The sequence below is a fragment of the Oratosquilla oratoria genome, unplaced genomic scaffold (genome assembly GCF_046742065.1).
Source record: "Oratosquilla oratoria isolate Oo_2021 unplaced genomic scaffold, ASM4674206v1 SCAFFOLD45, whole genome shotgun sequence".
NCBI lineage: Eukaryota > Metazoa > Arthropoda > Malacostraca > Stomatopoda > Squillidae > Oratosquilla > Oratosquilla oratoria.
In genome coordinates, this window is record NW_027467710.1 from 5,993,248 (window position 1) to 6,010,382 (window position 17,135).

Sequence of the window (17,135 nt, forward strand, 5' to 3'; positions counted from 1 at the left end):
GAGTGTAGACATGGCATATGGAAAAGAGAGAGCGACGTTGCCGCTACATCTAATCTCTGGCCCCGCCCCCCTCACACTGCATTCAGAAAACATTGCATCCACACGCACGTTCTCGCCATGGATGCCCATGTGTGGCAACACCGGGAAATCTCCTAGCCCCGCCTTATCGGTCATTTCTCCTTGCGCTGACTATAGTAATATTTGGTTCGGAACAACGGCAGGATAAATGAAAATCAACAAAAACTATCTAATCTCTTTCTTTTGGTAAATAGCCACAAGGTGCGACACTATAAGTGTCACATGAGAAATATAGGTGAAGCTCGGACTAAGGCCACTGCTTAGTGGAGCTTATGGTTGTAGCTGGACGTGGAGCCTAACGTCAGCGAGGCGGTAGCAGATGATGACGGCGAGGCTCGATGGGACAGCTAGAAGACTGGACGAGGAGATGTTGTTGTGTGTGCTGGTAGTACTGTTCTGGTCATCTCGGCGAAACGCCGACCTTTTAAAGGAGGCTCGCGGGAACGTGAGGAGCTTTGCAAGTTCCTGGTTGGCTGGCCGCTGGCTGGTCGGGACGTCCTTGCGACTTACGCTTGCCAACTATGTGTGTGACGGGTCGTGGGATGCGTCACGTCACTACAAGCTCCCCACGATTTGATGCCTAGTGTGACGGGGCCTTTTTCCTACGAGTTAAATTCTATGACGCAAAGCGAAGTGAGGAAAATGAAGGTACGCAAAAGGCAAGGTGCTTATGGACTGATAGTCGAGTTGTGCAAGAAAGTGAATGAAAGCCAATATTTATTTTTGTCAAAGCTAAACAGATGGCATTGAATAAAATTTTGATACATTGATATGTTTTCTTACCTCATTTCAAAATCCAAGGTGGAGATGGAGTCTCGAATTTCTTTGCCATCATTTATGAAGCTAAATACATTGAAACACCAGAGATTAGGCTTGTCGTCTTCTTCAGGCTGCAGCACCAGATTTTGTTGGCTCCTTCATCAGTCTCAACTCGTGTCCCTGTTGAGATCGATGTGGATGTAGTTTGGTTTTCATGTCGAACCTTGTCAAGTATTCAATTAAGTACAGTATCCCTCGCATTTCTGTCTTTATACGACTGATGCTTGACTTGCCACAGTCACGTGTTATCCTTATAATTTTCTACTAATTCAGTTACGTCTTCACCAGAGCTGGGCGCATTCCTCGGTGCGTTCCGCTTTAGTTTGGCCGCGGTTAGCGCTCCCAAACAAAGTTTAAGAGACAGGTTCATACCGAAATAAAAGTCCGGTAGGCCACATACTGTACCAAAGTAAAATTTCGTAGGCCTCATCCAAAAGGTAGGCCACATACTTGTACGTACCGGCACCTATATTGCTTTAGTTTGGGGGCGATAACTGCGGCCAAACTAAAGCAGAACATACCAAGGAACGCGCCCAGCTCTGGTCTTCACGACACCAGAAGAGCTGTAACTTTAGTAAAATGAATGGAGCGGTTTGGTGGGTCTTCTGCCACGCGCCAAAATATCCATCTGCTGGGAGGTCAGTGGCGCGAGTTAGGGCGCTGCGTTCCTCAATTTGATTGTGTTGCGAGAACCGCTAGGGTCAGTTCCACATGATTTGATGCCTAGTGTGACGGGTCCTTTACTGATAGTTAACTATCGCCCATCAATGAAATCATTGTCGCTCCCTGAAGAAGCTGTTGAGCCGAAATCCGGATTGGAAATTATGAACGCCTGCGGACAAGTTCTGGAGTATAGACCCTTCACTTCGGGGAATAGAAACCATCTGCAAGAAAAAAATCAGCGCAGAGAGTAACACCACCTCCAATAATATTTTATATATATATAAGAATTAAATTAGAAAAATATCTAAATTTCCAACAAAAACCGATCTCACGAAAACAGGTGGACCACGATTCATAGCTTTCATTTGCACCTTACATTACTGTGTTATGTTTCAACGAAAGCAGGAGTTGCCACCCGGCCATCACAAAATAACAACTTATATTTTATATGGTTTCTTTACCCTTGTGGGCATCAAGTGAGGATTAATAAAGGTATTTTTATTTCTTTCATAACAAGGCGCTATTTTCTCTACAAGATTGTACTGTAAACTGGCGTCATTTTATCTCAGATTCGAGTTTGCCCTTGTTTATGTTTACCAACGTTTCAGGATGGCAGCGAAAACCGATTAGTGGTAAGTGTTTAAGCTTTAATTAGTTTTGCTTTATATAGGTTATTATCCAGTTCGTTTTTTAAGACGACAAGTGCCCAGTAACTTCATATTCTTATGAAATTAATGGTCACAGAAACGTGCCTATTGAAGTGTAAAAAATAGATTACTGTGACTAATCACTAGTCTATAACTCTATTATCTATATAGGCATAATTTAACTTTGTTTCTCCTGTAAAATTAAATGTGAATAACAATAAGATTAGTATGCTGTAATTTAGTCTTGTATATAAAGTACAATGTAAAGATTGATAATTCATTGAAGTCGTAATTGAGAAGGCAAATATTAACCTAAAAAAAACGTTGTGGAACTCGGTGATAGCCTACGGCTACGTAACTTATTTTATTATTATAATTATTATTATTATTTTTTTTTATCATCGGAGTTCGGACTTCGTGACGTGTATATACTTCTTAGGTGGGCTTTGTTAACTTGGTATTTCATTTTGCCACAATTCACTATCTTATCACAACTTATAGTCATTCACAATTTAAAGTTCATCATAATAATATCATGTAGGAATGCTTATTGATTGTTCAGTTTCTTTAGTATTTCATTTCAGCATAATATTAACAATTAGTGTTGGAATGCAATTCTTGCAGCTTGCAGAGTAATTTGTATATTTAAATATTAATACAAATCTAACAACTTTTCTTAGTAACATTTCTTGCAGAAATTAATGTTAAGGCTGGGGCGGCTATCCCCCCCCCCCTTAATGGGAAAATTGACGAAAATTTTGAAATAACGGAATTTTTGCGTTTCCATGCCACGCTCCAGTGCCACAAGCCATCTAGCGGTGCCTTACGGAACTTACAGCCAAAACAAAGATGACGACCGAGAGAAAATTCATTGGGAGTGTCAAATACTTTGCATCAAAATATCTCTGCAGAATTTGAATCAAACTGGTTCAAATTCTCCAAAATCATACTTTATACTATTTTGAATAGTTTGAGAGCATAAATCTTTGGTTTCAATTGATTGGTGCCGTTTGGGCACGGTTTAGTATCACCGCTGTGAGCAGGTGAGATGAAACTTCACAAATTCCCATTTTTCTGAGTCTATTGGGCAGGTCTCACTAATTACCGACCAAAACAACCAAACCCAACCAAGGACAGTTTTTGCTTAAATGCACAATATTATACAAAAAATTAGCATATGGTTACATTATTTGAACTGTTTTCTTTAAAATGTGTGATTTTCATGTAATTTGATCTAAGAGAAATTTATGTTTTTATATTCTGCAAAATTACCGACCACAGCTATGAATACCGTCCAGCCCGCCATCTATGATCACTGGTGTTATGGATCAAACTACACTATTAACCACTTCACTCCGGGCTTAAATCTCGCGGGCAGCAGCCAATGCCAGCCGTACGACGTGTCGTAATACTCGCATCATAAAATATAGCTTATATCGATCGTTCTCTCTTTCACCCGCAAATTTTGAAAACCACAGAGAATGGAATTCAGGGCACATTTGGGAGAATGTAAAAACACAGGGGCGACTACAATAAATATAATCAAGACGCCGATATGGCAGCGTCGCGAATCCACTTGCTCCTCATGACGCCTACGTAGGTGGCACCGTATGGAAGGGGTTAAGTTTCTTACTATTATGTTATTAGTGTAATAGATTGCATATAGTTGAATTATTTGAACTAATTTCTTTAAAATGTGTGATTTTCATGTAATTTGACCAAAGAGAAATTATGTTTTTAGCTTCTGCAAAATGACCGACCACAGCTATGAATACCATAAAAAATTAGCACATGGTTGCATTATTTGAACTATTTTCTCTTTGATCAAATTACATGAAAATCACACAATTTAAAGAAAATTGTTCAAATAATGCAACCATATGCTAATTTTTTTACATAAAATTGTGCATTTGAGCAAAAACCATCCTTGGTCAGGTTTGGTTGGTAAATTTGTAGCTGTGGTCGGTAATTTTGCAGAGGGTAAAAACAACTTCTCTTTGAAACAGCTGCCCAGGATGTAACACTTCACCCCATACCATACAACACATAATGGAAGACTGCATTATACACAATCATGCACGCAAACAACACAACATACACTCTATAAATGATTTGTGGGAAAACCCAGTTTCGGCTGTGGCATTCCTTGGGGAGACGGGACTGCTCGGACAGACAGACTAGGGAACGACAACAACAACTTCTCTTTGATCAAATTACATGAGAATCACACATTTTAAAAAAAATAGTTCATATAATGCAACCATATGCTAATTTTTTACAGTATTCGTAGCTGTGGTTGGTCATTTTGCAGAAGCTAAAACATAATTTCTCTTTGATCAAATTACATGAAAATCACACATTTTAAAGAAAATAGTTCAAATAATTGAACTATGTGCAATCTATTACACTAATAACACAATAGTAAGAAACTTAATAGAGTGTAGTTTGATCCATACCACTAGTGATCATAGATGTTGGGCTGGATGGTATTCGTAGCCGTGGTTGGTAAATTAATCACACATTTTAAAGAAAATAGTTCAAATAATTGAACTATATGCAATCTATTACACTAATAATATAATAGTAAAAAACTTAATAGAGTGTAGTTTGATCATTGATGGCAGGCTGGACGGTATTCGTACCCATAGTCGGTAATTTTGCAGAGGATAAAAATATAACTTCTCTTTGATCAAATTACATGAAAATCACACATTTTAAAGCAAATAGGTCAAGTAATGCAACCATATGCTGGCTGGATGGTATTCGTAGCTGTGGTCGGTAATTTTGCAGAGGATAAAAATGTAACTTCTCTTTGATCAAATTACATGAAAATCACACGTTTTAAAGAAAATAGATCAAGTAATGCAACCATATTCTAATTTTTTATATAAAATTGTGCATTTGAGCAAAAACTGTCCTTGGTTGGGTTTGGTCAGTAATTAGCGAGACGGACAGTATTCGTAGCTGTGGTCAATATTATTGCAGAGGATAAAAACGTAACTTCTCTTTAATCAAATTACATGAAAATCACACATTTTTAAAGAAAATAGGTAAAGTAATGCAACCATATGCTAATTTTTAATATAAAATTGTGCATTTAAACAAAAACCATCCTCATTCAGGTTTGGTCGGTTTGGGTTGGTTTTGGTCGGTAATTAGTGAGACTGTATTGGAATGTTATTGAAACAATAGATGCTTGTGATGCATTATATCTTTTGATATATATATATATATATGTATAAATGTATTTAAGGGTTTAAATGTATTTAGTTGGTTTTAGAAATGCAGTAAACCCCTGAAAGACCATGCTGGGAAAGATCTTACACTATATTCAAAAGCTCAAGTAAATACTATGATAAAAGTGTAAAATATTTATAGGGTTTTGAGCAGTAATTGGTCCTATCATTTCTTTATTTTTATCATAATAGAATTTAACTCAAACTGCATATATTAAACGTAACATTGGAAACTAATGTCAGTAGTGCTGTTTAATTTTCATTATTTTAAAATTTGTACATGAATCACCTGAGGGTGCCATGTTTGTCCTACTTCAAATTTTAAGTCAGTAATAATTTTTATTAAATGGCTTTTTTTATATTTTATTTGTTTTCTATAAGGAGTCTATAATTTTAAGATTAAAACACTGTCAAACATGCATTATTTTTCCCCATATAAAATATTTTATTTAACAAGTTTATCATTCTCATAAATGTCAATGTTTCCAAATGTCAAGAAATTTTCAAGATGGTTTTGTCGTGGTTACACTCGTGCATCTGATAAAATCATTGAGCATTGGCATATATATTTTTTTTTTTTTTCTTCTTCTTGGAATGGGCGGGGGGATGGGGGGTGAGGTAGTATGTGTGAGCAAAATTTGACGCAGCCCGAAGGGATTTCTCCCCGTCTTCTCCTTTTATGCATGGGGGGACGGAGAGGGGGGGTCACCGATTTAATGAAGCGGCCTTGCTGTGGATGTGCTGTGTCTTGCGACACTTAATGAAGTGCTTATTGATTGACCACTTTATCATTATCAATGTGGACAGTGGACAAGGTGCAGGGATGACCCGTCATCCAGGAGGTGCTAAGATAAGAGGGAGGGTGGAGGTGGTGTGGAGTGTATTCAGGGATGGAATGGGTGGGAATGATTTTATGCCTTTTCCTTTTTGGCTACCTCCCTTGTATGGGGGAAAAAGCCTTGGTATATGTATGTTCTTCTTTTTCTTTCTTTCTTGAAAGAATGAGTGAAGATTAGCAAAAGAGGTGTGGAAGGCAGAGGTGGATGGAGTGAACTCGAGGGGTCAACCAAGGATGAGATGGATTGATGGAGTGAAAGGGACAGTAAATAAGAGAGGAATGTCTGTTGATCAAGGTAGGGAGAATGCAGGATAGGGGTGAGTGGGGAATGGCTCTGTATAGATGATAGTGTAATGTATGGGGGTTAGGGAGTGGTTATGTGGGAATGATATTTTGGTGCAGTCCAAAAGGATTTCTCCCTATCATCTCTTTTTATGCATGAGAGGACGGAGAGGGGGTCATCAATGGGACCTTTCACAGTGAGCGATTTGATACCAGACACCGCCAGATTTTGTAAATCTTGCCGGAAAATAAATACTTTTTTGGGCAAGTTTTATAAGCTTACAGAGGTGTATTGTTGTACATTATTGTGTCTGAGATCTAAGTCAATTAATTTCATGATTGCAAACGGCATATAGCATTGTTTGAGCCTCTATTTATAATTACAGATTATATTCGTAAAACAGCCTATTATTGTATCAACCCAAGCAATTTGTCATTTTCTACCGACTTCAATGGACGTATACTGATATATACTTTCATTTGAATGCACCAAGCAATAGGCAAATCCATGTAATGTATCGAAAATATAATTTTGCATCAAAGACTTAATTTTTTCGGTATGGTTAACATTTGTCTTTCTTTTACTTTTCTTGAATCTGACGTGCAGTCTGCCACGGCACACGTAAAATTAGTTATATTTGTTTGAAAATAGCTCCCAGCAGATCTAAGAGGCTATTCTTTACATAAAACATCGTTCACTTCGTACGTCCGCCACCACTGTTGTTATTTTTTATCTCACTGATTATCTTCATATACAGGACGTGACAGTGATATCCATTATTTTTCAACACTCTCAGATAAAATGCACAAACCAAAATCAACATCCTCTTATTTTTGCTGCTCATACTTACTTCAGTAAAAATAATTACCTATTTTTAGTTTTTACCTTATAATTAAATTAACAAAGCCTTATCACACACCAGTAAGTAAAAATCATAACATTAAGTCATATTTTTAATTTTAAATACATTTATGCAGCAATTTATGTCATATCTTTTTTTAAATATCAGTTTCCAAATTAGCTAAGTCACCCCTTTGCCTCGTGAAATCTGAGACAATTTAAAATTCTAGCACTAATAGGAATCTATGAGCCTGACTGCGAAAGGTCCCATTGAGTGAAGCAGCCTTGCTGTGGGTGTGCTGTGTCTTGCTGTATTGCTTCTGACCCAGGGCAATGGGCAGGAATCAGGGATGACTCATCATCCATGAGGAGCTAAGGTGAGAGAGAGGAAAGGGTGGTGGTGGGGGGGGGGAGTGGAATGGGTGGGAAAGGAATGAGTGGTAGAGGGTATATGCCATTTGACTGGGCTACCTCCCTGGTAAGTAGAGGTGTATGTATATATATTAGGGGTTTGCTTTTTTTTTTTTTTTCTCTCTCTCTCTCTCTCTCTCTCTCTCTCTCTCTCTCTTCGATGCCATTACTGATTCCTTTTCACTTTCAGTTGCCGATGCCAATTCCACTTTATATAATTACAGTATATCAGTTTTTTATATAAAGTAATTAAACAATGATTTTTACTCGCTTTATAATCTATGTAAATTTATACATGCCTTTTGTCGAGCTGTTGGATACTAATGATTGAATGAACTTAATGAAGTGCTTATTGATTGACCACTTTATCATTATCAATGTATGATTGTATTATTTTCAATCGGTTGAAAAAGAGGTTAGAAATTACCTATTTCATAGATATTGATGTAACTACTAACTTTAGTAACTTGAATCATTTAATGCATGGTTTTAATAAAACACATGTACGGAGTGTAAAATTTTAGGGATGTGCTGATTAATCAGCATCTGCAAGAATTGGCACTTTTTTGGTGAATTGGTATTGACAAGAATCAGTTTTATATATATATATACAGTCGCCGCAAAAAAAATCTATACACTTAAGGACTTTTGGACAATAAAACTCAAAAGTACAACTAACATGCGCTTTATTTCCATTTAAGAGTTACATTTAGTATTTTGTCATGTTCCCCTTGTTCTTGAGTACCATCTGGATCCTTTTGGGCATTGAAGAAGCGAGTTTGGTGAAGTAGGCGCTGTCCATAGTGACCCAGATCTTCTTCAGCACCTCCTTCAGGTCTGGAATACTGGTGGGTCGCGATTTCTCCAATTCGTTTTTCATCAGATTCCAGGCATTTTCTATTGGGTTCAAGTCTGGGGAATTGCCTGGCCACTCCATAACACTGATATTGTTGTCATTAAGGAACTTTATCACTTCCTTAGACCTATGGGCAGGGGCACCGTCATACATGAAATGATCACACTCATGGATGTCCCAAAATTCGAGCATGTGATCCCTCAAAACATTGATATAATTGCTCCCTTTCATGGTCACATTCTTGGGGAGGAAATATAGTCCACCCCTGCCCTTGTTACCACTAAAGGCACCCCACACCATCACACTGTCTGGGTGTTTCACTGTTGTAACTGTGTACCGCGGGTCAAATCTGGACACATCACTGGGGCGATGAACGATCTTGGAGCTGCCCCTGATCAGCCTGAAGGTACTTTCATCACTGAACATCACCTTCTGCCACTGCTCTGATTTCCAGTCCTTGTATTTCTTACAGAAATCAATCCGTTTCTTCTTCATGGCCTCTGTGAGCAGGGGCTTCTTGGTGGCACGTCGATGTTAGATCGTTCTTACAGCAACGTTTTTAAGGAGAGCAGGATGTTTTTGCTTCAGACTAACAGCTGTTATACATGGATCTGACATCACTTCTCGTTTTAGGATCTTGTCAGTGCAAGTAGATGTCTTCTTTGGGGCTCCAGAGCCTGGCTTTCTTGGTGGTACCGTACCAAGAGGGTGTGTGGCGGCTGCTTTCTTCGGGCTGTAAATGACCATTCTTGTCACCTGCAGGTCTGCGGCAACACGTATCACAGACATTCCCTGCTCTAACAGAGCTAGGGCGCTGGCGTTTTCTTGCATTGAAAGCTTAGAACGACCCATTTTGATCACCAGAAGGAGAGTTAGAGGGCACCAAAGTCAGTGAAAAAATGAACAAAAGGGCACTAAAGAGCAGCATGCATAGACTCCTCTCTCATCTAGCACTGGCAGCGCACTGAAGCATGATGTGTTGGTGAACAGTGTAAAAAGGGGCACTCTACACACCATCGTCATCAGGTACTCCGCCCACTTTTTATTATGGTGGGAAATCAAGTGAAATCTATTCATAAAATCCCGTGTATAGATTTGTTTTTGCGGCAACTGTATAATAGAATTCTGCATTGGCATCAGCAATATTTTGCCGATGCCCATGCTATTAAAATAACAGCACAAGTCAGAGTAACTGTTAGAGCAAATTATATTGATTCTTAATTTTATTTTTACATTTCTTATATGAAATTAAACTAAAAATAATATATATACAGTAGAAGCCCGATTTAACAAACTAATTCAGCCAAGGTCCAGTCCGTTAAATTGAGCGAGTGAGCGTAGGTGTAACAGTGTTGCCAGAGCGGATTATAAAAATGATACGTACCTAAAAATTCCCTAGTGTACACACACACACATACAGTATATATATTATTGTAAGTGAATTATAGGCAGTACAATCGTGAATTGCAAACGAACAGCAACGTGCAGTAATTTGTTGCAACGTGTGTGTGTGTGTGTCGTGTAACAATGATGTGAGCTGTCTGGGAATTTTGCGGAATATTAGACATAGCTTCGTGTTTGGTTCGATGTACATAATTCTAGCGATTAATAGGACTGGGCAGTTGGTTTTTGGATAGTGAGCGTTATTGTCGTGTTGTTGCAGAAAACGTAGTTCGTTGTTATAGAAGTGTTTTTCGTGGTGATTACTCTCGCGTACTGATTTTGCATTTTCCCATCAACTTACTGTTTCATTATTTTGTTTTCCTATTACAGGTAGTCGTCGACTTACGACTGATCGACTTTACGACCACGAGATAGTGCAATAATATTTAACATTTAATAGAGTAATAGAATTGCAATGTCATGCCTGGCAGTGCAGTACAATTACTTTGCACGTCGCGAGACGCGAGTACGATAGTTTTGGCAGGTTACCGGCAGCATCAGCTTCCCTCTCATTCAGGAGCATGTGGTATTTCTGACTTCATTCATGACAAGGATTATATCTTTAAATTTTTTGTGCTTCAAACCCCCATGAAGATATCTAAAAGAAAATTATCTTTCGATATTTCCAAGCCTGCCAAGAAACAAAGAAAGGTTATTGATCTTGACACGAAAATGAATGTGATAAAACATTATGAAGGAGGGAAGAAAGTTAATGTGAACTTCAGTTATCACATTCTACAGTGTCGATAATTTTAAAAGACAAAGAGAGGATCTCAATTTTGCCTTGGATTTTATATTTTAACCACTTCACTCCGGACTTAAATCTCGCGGGCAGCAGCCAATGCCAGCCGTACGACGTGTCGTAATAATACTCGCATCATAAAATATAGTCACCGCTTATATCGATCGTTCTCTCTTTCACCCGCGAATTTTGAAAACCACAGAGAATGGGATTCAGGGCACATTTGGGAGAATGTAAAAACACAGGGGCGACTACAATAAATATAATCAAGACGCCGATATGGCAGCGTCGCGAATCCACTTGCTCCTCATGACGCCTACGTGTGCGGCACCGTATGGAAGGGGTTAATATGTTTTGCAATTAATAAAATGTAACAGTAAAACTTTTTTATGCCTAGTCTGTTGTCAATAACAATATGTTCGGTACAGCATTTTGTATTTTTATGTTTTGCAATATTTTCGGTACAGTACGTAAACAAAAAGAATGTTTTGAATTTTTTTTTTTTCCTAATTTTGCCTTGCATTATGTATTTTTATGTTTTGCAATTAATAAAATGTAACAGTAAACTTTGTTTAGGCATAGTCTGTTGTTGATAACAATATTTTCGGTGCAGTACGTAAACGAAAAGAATGTGTTTTGAAATAATTTTTTACCTAATTTTGCCTTGCATTCAGTATTTTTAATGTTTTGCAATTAATAAGATGTAAACTATACAGTACAATGATTTTAATTTAACCAACAAAAAAGTATTTGTAGGTCAAAGATGACAGGACTTTATTCAGTGCGTAGGCCTAGGATACATTTCCTAACGACAATTATAAAAAGAATAATGAATATTAAACAAAGCTCAAAGATGATAAGATTTTATTCCGTATGGATACGTTTCCCAAAGAAAGTTTGATGATAGAATAATAAAAATGTTAAAAAATACAGTATTAAATATCATAGGTCAAAGATGATAGGATTTTATTCAGTATGCTACGTTTCTCAAAGAAAATCAGATAAAATTATAAAAAAGGTTTAAAAAATACTATACAACATAGTTCAGATGCTAAGATTATTTCAGTATGCTAAATATAATATAGAATATACATGTATACAGTAACAAAAATAATATTTAAAGGGTAATGTAAACTGTATATGAATAAAGTCTGACTTGCGTCCAGATCGACTTACGACCTGTTTGTCGGAACCGAACTCAGTCGTAAGTCGACGACTACCTGTATACCGTATATTTCTGCTACAATTATACTTTATACATATACTGAATTATATATTATTGGAGAAAAGTGGGAGGTGAGCCAGCTGTTGTTTGCGGACGACACTGCGCTTGTGGCAGGGTCAGAGGAGGGATTGAGGAAGCTGGTGGCAGAGTTTGGGAGAGTATGTGATAGAAGAAAGTTAAAGATAAATGTGGGTAAAAGTAAGGTGATGAGATGTACAAGGGGTGAAAGTGGCAGTAGACTGGAAGTGAACATTAAGGGAGAGCGACTGGAGGAAGTGGATAGTTTTAGATACATGGGTGCAAGTGTAGCAGGAAAAGGTGGAGTGAAAGTGGAGGTAGAATGTAGATTGAGAGAAGCGAGTAAATGCCTTGGTGGTTTAAAGAGTGTAATGAGGAATAGACATTTGGGAATGGATGCAAAGAGGAGACTGTATGAAGGAGTGATTGTGCCAACAGCACTGTATGGGGCAGAAACGTGGAACATAAGAGAAGAAGAGAGAAGGAGTTTGAATGTGTTTGAGATGAGGTGTCTGAGAAGTATGGTGGGGGTTACTAGGCTGGATAGAGTGAGAAATGAGGAGGTGAGGAGGAGAACAGGGGTGAAAAAGGATTTGGGAGATAGGGTTGATGAAAGAATATTAGGATGGTTTGGACACATGGAAAGAATGAGTGAAGAAAGACTAGTAAAAGAGGTATGGAAGGCAGATGTGGAGGGAGTGAACATGAGGGGACGTCCTAGGATGAGGTGGATGGATGGGATGAAGGGGGCTTTGGGGAAGAGGGGAATGTCTGTTGAGGAAGGAAGGGAGAGGACGGAAGACAGAGGTGAGTGGAGAATGGTTGTATATGGATGATGTTGTGACTGCATGAGGAGGAATGGGCTGGGGGGTGGGGGGGGGTAGTATGTGTGAGTAAATTTTGACGCAGCCCGAAGGGATTTCTCCCCGTCCTCGCCTTATATGCAAAGGGGGACGGAGAGGGGGGGTCGCCGATTAAATGAAGCGGCCTTGCTGTGGATGTACTGTGTCTTGCGACACTGCTTCTGACCCAGGGCGGTGGGCAGGGTGCAGGGATGACCCGTCATCCAGGAGGTGCTCAGATGAGAGGAAGGGTGGGAGGGGTGTGGAGTGTATTTAGGGATGAAATGGGTGGGAGTGTTTTTATGCCTTTCCCTTTTTGGCTACCTCCCTTGGAAGGGGGAAAAAGCCTTGGTATATGTATGTATTTATATACCTTCAAAGTACTAAATTATAAATTTTTCCTTGACTCCACCACCACAATCTGGTAACATTGGACTCTGAGACACGCATGTGGCCAGTTGACGGAAAATGCTCAACTTAGCTCATTGTTCCCGCTAAATTGAGCTATTTCCATAGACGCGCGTCTGACCAACTAGCGGAAAATGGTCAACTTAGCGGACCATTTCCGCTAAGTTGAGCATTTTCGTTATTGCTATTTGCAGTTTACTAATTTGAGCTTCCACTAAATTGAGATTCGTTAAATCGGGCTTCTACTGTATATGTATATATATATATATATATATATATATTGAAATGACAAATTTTCTACAACAGAAATTAAGCAAGAAAGAAAAACAGGATGCATATGATAGTTTGTGGGTAGAATGGACAAAAAAATTAATGTAGCTGTAATATAGGCCAAAAACATTATCATTAGCTGATGACAAACTGTTGTTTCAAGAACTGTCTAGTTTCTGCAATCAGGACCTTTTGATAATAGGTGATTTCAATTTTACTGACATTGATTGGATGACACTTGAACATGGCCATATAGGTAGTCGATTTTCTTGTAAAAGAGCCCACAAGACATGGAAACTTACTTGATCTATTGATCACTAGCCATGAAAGCATGATAACTGATGTAGAAGTTGGTGAAACTATTGTAAATAGCGATCACAACTTAGATTCAAACTGCAAAAAAAAAAATTAGAGGATGTACTTGTGTAGTTGGGAAGGCTTATGGGAGGATCTTGATTGAGAGGATTAGGAGAGGAACTGAGGGAGTGATTGGTGAGGAACAGTGTGGATTTAGGACGGGTAGAGGTTGTGTAGATCAAATTTTTGTGGTAAGACAGATATGTGAGAAAGCTATAGGAAAGGGAAAGGATGTGTTTTGGGCTTTTATGGATCTGGAAAAGGCTTAAGACAGGGTAGACAGGAAGGTACTGTAGGAGGTTTTGCGGATATACGGGATAGGAGGAAAGCTTCTAGGAGTTCTCAAGAGTTTTTACGAGAGTAGTAGAGCATGTGTCAGGATTAGAAATGGAGAGAGAGTGTGGTTTGAGGTAAAGGTGGGACTTCATCAGGGATGCGTTATGTTGAGTATTAAGGGAGAGCGACTGGAGGAAGTGGATAGTTTTAGATACTTGGGTGCAAACGTGGCAGGAAAAGGTGGAGTGAAGGTGGAGGTAGAATTTAGATTGAGAGAAGTGAGTAAATGCCTTGGTGGATTAAAAAGTGTAATGAGGAATAGACATTTGGGAATGGATGCTAAGAGGAGACTGTATGAAGGAGTGATTGTGCCAATAGCATTGTATGGGGCAGAAACATGGAACATAAGAGAGAAAGAGTTTGAATGTGTTTGAGATGAGGTGTCTGAGAAGTATGATGGGGGTTACTAGGCTAGATAGAGTGAGAAATGAGGAGGTGAGGAGGAGAACAGGGGTGGAAAGGAAGTTGGGAAATAGGGTTGATGAAAGAATATTACGATGGTTTGGACACATGGAAAGAATAAGTGAAGAAAGACTAATAAAAGAGGTATGGAAGGCAGATGTGGAGGGAGTGAACATGAGGGGATGTCCTAGGATGAGATGGATGGATGGGGTGAAGGGGGCTCTGGGGAAGAGGGGAATGTCTGTTGAGGAAGGATGGGAGAGGACAGAAGACAGGGGTGAATGGAGAACGGTTGTATATGGATGAGGTTGTGATGCATGAGATGGAATGGGTGGGGGGATGGGGGGTGAGATAGTATGTGTGAGCAAAATTTGATGCAGCCCGAAGGGATTTCTCCCCGTCTTCTCCTTTTATATATGGGGAGACGGAGAGGGGGGTTGCCAATTTAATGAAGCAGCCTTACTGTGGATGTGCTGTGCCTTGCGACACTACCTCTGACCCAGGGCAGTGGACAAAGTGCAGGGATGACCCGTCATCCAGGAGGTGCTAAGATAAGAGGGAGGGTGGAGGGGAGTGGATTGTATTTAGGGATGGAATGGGTGGGAATGATTTTATGCCTTTTTTCTTTTTGGCTACCTCCCTTGTATGGGGGAAAATGCCTATGATATATGTATGTACTTGTGTATCTAAAATACCCGATATTAGTAAAGCTCAGTTCATAGAACTACGTCAGGAGCTTCAGCTTACAGATTGGGAGACAAAATTAAGCGAAAGACCTGCAGATCAGATGTGGGAAATATTTCAAAATATGCATACTAAGATGATTCATAATTACATCCTGTTTAATGACAGAAGCCCCCAAATCAGGCTCACCCAAAATGGCTCAACAAAAAAAATTGAAAAAAGTACTGCTAAAAAGAAACAGGTTTATAAGAAATACAAGTGCTCGGGTGCACCTAATGACTATCAAAGTTATGTAATGATACATAGAGATATAAAAAATACAGAAAAAAAAGACATTAAGAAATGAATATCGCTGATAAATTTAAAGAGAATCCCAAAGAATTCTATAGTTACATTAGAGATAAAAAGGTTATTAGGAATCACATTGGCCCACTATTATCTGCTGACGGTCAACTTGGGTATTCAAACGAAGGAATGTGTAATATTTTAAACAACTGTTTTAGGACGGTATTCATAAACAAAACACCTCAAAGTGAACTCCAATCTGAAACCTGTGAAAAATCTAGAGAGAAGTTACTACGGTAAATACAACCAAAGAAAAAATTAAAAGGTGTATAGAGAAACTCAAAATTAATAAAACACCAGGGCCTGTTGGTTGGCATCCAAGAATTTTGAAGGAAATGAAAAATGAGGTTGTTGATCCATTAGAAATTAATTTCAAATAATCCATCATATCCAGAGATGACCTAAGAGAATGGAAGCTAGTTAATGTTACTCCCATATTAAAAAAAGGAAAAATTATGGAAGCTATCATCAGAGATGCTATCGAACATCATTTAGAAAGTAACTGTTTGATAAATGATAGCCAGCATGGATTTAGACAGAAACGTTCTTGCATGACTAACTCGAATTCTACAACACAGTCATCTCAAATTATGACAAAAACAATATAGATTTAATATATCTAGACTTAGCAAAAGCTCTTGATACTGTCCCCCATGAAAAGCTACTTACTAGATTAGCTTCACATGGAGTAAGTGGTAGCCTATTAAATTGGTTGAATGATTGAAAACAGAGTTGTTTTAACCCCTTCCATATGGTGATGCCCACGTAGGCGTCATGAGGAGCAAGTGGGTACACAAGGCTGCCATATAGACGTCTTGATTATATTTATTGTAGTTGTACCTGCGTGACCCCCATACTCTGTAAACTGGCTTCATCATATTTTCTATGGTTATCAAAATTCACAGGTGAAAGAGAATGAGCATTACAGGGGTTACTTTATTTTTTATAATGTGAGTATTATGACGCAACATTGCACGTCTGGCAGCTAATGCTGCCCGCCAGATTTTGGCCCAGAGTGAAGGGGTTAAATGGCAAAAATTCTTGATGGAAAATTTTTATGAGCAGAGTTCCTCAGGGTTCCATTCTTGGGCCACTTCTATTCATAGTACAGTCAACTCCCCGTTAATGCGAGGGTTACATTCCTGAAGATGTCATGTTAATGGAAATCATGTTAACAGAACATAATTTCTCCATAAGACATAACGGTAATAGTGGGGATTACGTTCCTAGGCAACGGGAAAGTCCATCTATTTTGGGATTTTATTACTAAAAATCCTAAACAAACACACTATTGATAAATTTGAAGGTTACAGAAACAATAGAAACACACATTCTTACCATATTGGTATTTATTGTGCGGTAAAATAAAAAAAATTATGCATGTAAACATTA

At 38.6% G+C, this 17,135-nt stretch overlaps 1 pseudogene; it reads left to right on the plus strand.

Moving 5' to 3' along the window:
* The first annotated feature begins 1,950 nt into the window (after positions 1-1,950).
* The window catches only part of LOC143023317 (protein CWC15 homolog pseudogene), a 35,093-nt pseudogene continuing 19,908 nt past the window's right edge, over positions 1,951-17,135 (plus strand).